Genomic DNA, 5506 nt, shown 5'->3' with positions numbered 1-5506 from the left:
TCTCCCTGTCACTGGAACATTGCCAGATCCTAAGAGCAGGGGTCTGGCACAGGGTAAGCCTTCAACAAATAACTGCTGGATAAATCTCTGCCACAGGTCGGGCGTGGGCTCACAGCTGTGATCCTAGCACTCTGGGAGGCCGAAGCGGGAAGGATTGCTTGAGCTCAGAAGTTCGAGACCAGCCTGAGCAAGAGCAAGACCCAGTCTCTACTAAAAATAGAAAAATTATCCGGTAGTCCCAGCTACTCAGGAGGCTGAGGCAGGAGGATCACTTGAGCCCAGGGGTTTGAGGTTGCAGTGAGCTATGATGATGCCACTACACTCTACCCAGGATGATAGAGCAAGACTCTGTCTCAAACAAACAAACAAACAAACAAATTGGGTATGATAATTATGAACAGAAAACAATAACTAATCCACACACAGCAAAACAAAACAAAAAGCCATCTTATCACATTTCCTTTTTTTAAAGCGTTTTATACACTTTCTTACTTTATTCTCAGAAAAACCAATGAGATAGAGTACATTTCCCCATTTTAAAGATGAGCCAGTTGCTACTCAGAAAGTATAACACAGGGAGTCAAACAAAAATAAAGAAAGAAATCAAAGCTGTCTTCTGACTCCAAATTCTGAGCTCTACCAGAATCAATACCCTGCTCACCAGGATCTTGTGATTGGCTCATTAGGAGAGAGATTAGGAAAGAAGGTAACAGTTTGGTTTGTTTTTGAGAGCGGTCAAGGCAGAAGGCAAGGCCCTGGGGCGCACGGGCCGCTGGGTGGGAAGATGAACTCTTTCCCTACCCAGGCCTGGTCCCAGTGCCATGCCCCAATCCCCTGCCCTCAGCTTCCTCTGGGCTCTTGCCAATGTAAGTTTCCCCCTTTTCCGATTCTCTAACCTTCCCCTCTCCATGGGCAAATCCCTTCCAGCTCTAAAGACCAAAATAAAAAAACCTGCTTTTATGTATATTGCTCTCCTGCCCTTCAAAATCAGCTTATTAGAAAAGTAGATTCTTATCACATTTCACCGTCCACAATTACTCTTTAATGGACCACTGTGTGGTTTTGCCACCAATCTCATGCCCCCTGGAAATTCCTCAGGTTACCATGGCTACCTACTTGCCAATACAAGGGACTTTCAGGTGACTGCTTTACTCTTCCGGGCATTTCACACTGTTGACCATCACCTCTATATTGAAATTGATCCTGCCACAGGTCCTGTGACGTGGCTGCCCTTGGTTCTCCCACCATGCACTCCTAGTCTCCTTTATAGCTGCCACTCATATTCTCCAAGCTCCCCCAGGAGAAATCTCAAGGGAGTAGCACCCCCGACACCCAATTCTGTGTTTATGGCCTAGAGCCTTCCCCTGAGCTTCTGTCTCATTGGACCTCCCTGAGACACCCCAAACACATTCCATCAGATTGTACCCGTCACCTTCACCCAAACCTGCTTCTCCACCAGCTGCACAAGCCAGGAAACTAAATGCTATCAACAGAAAAATGTAATACTGAAAAAATTAGTGGAAGACCCCTGGGCTTAAAGGGAGTATAACTTTTTTATGCCCTCTGGTTAGGGAGAGAGCTTCACCTAAAGATTTTCAAATTTATTTTATTGTTTTATTTTGTGAAAGTTTCAAACTTATAGAAAAGTTGTAAAATTAATACAATGAGCTCTCATGTATCCTTCACTGAGATTCACCAATTGCTAATACTTTGCCACATTTGCTTTATTTTTTTCCTTGTATAACTGCATTATTGCTGTTGTTGCTGAATCATTTAAGAACAAGTTGCAGATATTCACTCCAAAGTACTGTAGCATTTATCTTTTAAAACCAGGGAGATTCTCTTACATGGAGCAATGATCATTCAGAAAAGTTAATGATGATACAATACTATTACAGAATATGCAGTCCTTACCCAAATTTTGCCAGATGTCCCAATAATGTCCTTTATAGCAATTTTTATGCATCAGTAGAGAATTTTTTTTGTATGAATAGAGAATCATGCCTTGCATTTAGTTGTCATAGTCCTTAAATGTCCTTTAATCGGAAATGGTTCCCCAGCCTTTCTTTGTCTCTTCTGACATTAACATTTTTGCAAAATGCAGCCCAGTTGTCTTGTGGCTTGTCCTTTAATTTGGGCTTGACTGGTAGTTTCTTCATAATTAAATTCAGGTTATACATTTTTGGCAGAAACATTACATAAGTGACGTCATGTCCTTGTTAGCCTGTTTTATCAGGAGTCATAAGACAATAATTTGTCCCATTGTTGCTGTCACTTAGATACAGTGTTGTCTGCTATAAAAGTACCTTTTTCCTCTTCTAGGTAATAAATAATCTGTGAGGAGAAATTTTCAGGCTGTGTGAATATACTCACCCTCAACAAACTTTTACCCAATGGTTTTAATATTCCTTGATGATTCTTATCTAAACCAAAAATTACTATGATACTGCTGCAAAATTGTGCTTTTCTAACTCTATTATTCCTTCTGCATTTACTAGTTGATGTTCTATTATAAAGAAAAGGTTTCTCATCACTTTTATTATTTATTTGCTTGTTTCTTTTTTAAACATCATTAAGGATTCATGGATTCTTACTGGTTTTTTTCCCCAAAGTGCTATGATCCATTCCTTTCATGATTCTTTCTTGAATTTTTGCTTGTTTGATTTTTACTTAGTGATTTGGCTGATAAGAGTCCTTCCAAACTTCTTCCTCTTGTTAACAGGACTCATATTTTAATTTTTAAAAGCACTTCCTTATTTCCTGGCACAACAAAATGTTCTAGTCTTATCTTCGTACTTATCTTGTATTTTAGAATCAGCTATTTTTCAAGGGGAATGATATTTGGACACCAAGATCTAGGTGCTAGGTGTGCTCATTATCCCTGGCGTATCATTTCGTCTAGGCTCTTTCAGCAGAGGGAGCTAAGACAGACATATGCATGTACATGGACATTATTTTTAATTTTTAGAAACCATGATTTTATACGGATACCTCTAATTCTAAGCCAAAGCCAATATCACAACTTCTTCCTTATTTCTCCCAATTGCATACGTTACACTCCTTTCTCCCACAGCAGGAAACCTGGCTCCCAGAAGCATCACTGTAATTACTCATTTACTCAGCCTTACAATGCACACAAAATAGTTTCAGAATCATTACACCCATACCACTACCAAAACAATAGTTGTCTATACTTCTTTTTGTCTTTTGACCAAGGGTATATATCTAAGCACCGTGCTCAGAGTCACTTGGATTCATTCTCTTTTTTCCCCTTCTGTGTAGCTCTGTCATCCATTTGCTGTGCTGTTAGTTTAATTTGTCTCTCATTTTATTCAATTCTAGGCTCCTCTCAGGCTTGTTGATTTAATTTAATGTTTTAAATATGCAAAACACTAGTATGCTTCCAAAAGTCAAAACTATATACAAAACAAGGTATAGTCAGGAGTGTCACTCTTTCTCCTGTTCTTTCTACTCCACTCTAGGTAAACAGTTCTATTAGTTTCTGGCTTACCTTTCCTAAGTTACTTTTTTGCAAAAAAAAAAAAAAAAAAAAAAAAAGGATATACATGTGTATATTCTTATTTCCTCTCCTTTCTTACAGAATAGTCAATATAGTAAATATATTCTTCTCTGCCTATGGAGTTTGATCAAGAAAAGCTCTGTAAAAAATATAATTTGAAGCTTCTACCTGTTTCTAAGGGAGGGGCATGGGGGAAGCCAAGAATAACAACTTAATGGTACTTTTTGAAAATGGAAAAGATGGCGTAGGCCAGTGGTTCTCAAAGGATGACCCTTGGACCAGCTTTATATCAGCGCCCGGGAACTTGGCAGAAATGCGGATTCTCTGGCCCCACCGCAGACCTGCTGAATCAGAAACTCTGGGTCCCAGCATCCTGTCATTTAACAAAACCTCCAGAGAATCCTGATGTGTGCTAAAGTTCGAGAATCACTGCTCTAGGCTAGGCTAGGGAGGAGGAAGTTGAGAGAATAACATCTACCTTTCATTGAGCACTTACTTTGTATAGGACAAGTATAAGTATCTTATACATGTGTATTCTTGATATAATCCTCACAATACCCCAGCCGGTAGGGGCTATGACCATTCCAAGTTTACACATGCGGAAACTGGTACAGAGAGGCTGAGTAACTTCTTAAAATCACACAGCTAGTAAGCAGTGAAGACCAGATTTGAACCTTGGCAGACTGGCTTCAAAACCCATGAGTATAACCATTACTCTATACTACTTCTACCTTAGCATCTGTAAAAAAGGTGCCAAATTTCTCTCCATAACAGAGTTACAGGCTAGCTGCCTGGGGGACAGCACCTGAGCATCACTGGGCTGGGAGAGTTGAGAGAAATGTTTGGTTTGACGGAAGTGAAGCAAGTCCCAGGAAACGATGGTAGGCCAGCTCTTCATGGAAAAGCTGGGAATGACACCAGTGAGGCCGTCGCTGTGGTGGGGACAGCTGAAGGCCATTGTTTCCCAACTTACATTTTGCTGCATCCCCTCTTGCTGACCCCTGACCTTCCGGAAGGGTTTATTACACACACAGTGATGTGTTATGGGGCTTTGAGGCTTGAAGGTGGAGGGGTGGGTCTGGGAGACCTGTGGACAGCGGGGTGGAGAGAGCTCCGCAGCTGCAGGACATTAGGTGGGCAGGGGGACAGGATTCACTGGCAACAGGGACTTAGCACCCAAGTTCTCGTGAAGGGAATTTAGTGAAGCCACGAGACGTGTCGATGGTACTACGAGGCAGATGTCATGCAGAGGCAGTAAAAGAAATGCTTACCCACTTCCTAGCCCTGAGCACTGGTGGATGGAGGCAAAGGCAGAGAGCAGGAGGAAAACCGCATGTGCGGGTCCCTGTATTCCTCACCTGAAGGTGAACTGGGGATGACTCATGAGGTCTCTTAAGAGACTTGCTGCCCTTTCACATTTAGGTCTCTGGGGCAGCTCTCACAAACCTCATGGTGCAGCGTGGTGTGGTCCAGCTTTTCTGAGTCTCTTGGGTTCCCAAGCTGAATGGACACGAAGTGGAAAGTCAGCAGATCTACCACTGGGGCAGCTATGGCAGCGTGAGGCGACCCTCACGGTGGAGGTTAGGAGTAGCTTGTCTAGCCGAGAGGCTGGAGAGCAAATGTGGCAGAGACCTGGGTGTGGCAGAGACCTGGGTTTTGCAGCCAGCAGATGCAGAGGGGAGGCCCAGCTGGTCAGGGGTTAATCCCGATCTGACCCAAGGAGACTGGGCTCTAAGTGACACTAGCACAGACTTCACCAGCACACAGGAGGAAAGAGGCACCTCTCTGGAGGCCAGAAGAGGGAGAAGACACACAGCTTGAGGACCTCAACTCTTCCCCTCTGCCTCATGTCCTGGAAATGACACTTCCTCCCCTCAGCCACCAGTAAAAGTGGATGCTAATTTTGGAACCAAAGGGAAGGCGGGCAATCTGAAAGACCGAACATTTTGCTGGCGATTCTGAGCATTGCCTGATTGAGAATATTTA

Source organism: Eulemur rufifrons, chromosome 6 (genome assembly GCF_041146395.1).
Source record: "Eulemur rufifrons isolate Redbay chromosome 6, OSU_ERuf_1, whole genome shotgun sequence".
NCBI classification, from domain to species: domain Eukaryota; kingdom Metazoa; phylum Chordata; class Mammalia; order Primates; family Lemuridae; genus Eulemur; species Eulemur rufifrons.
This window is presented reverse-complemented; position numbering follows the sequence as displayed.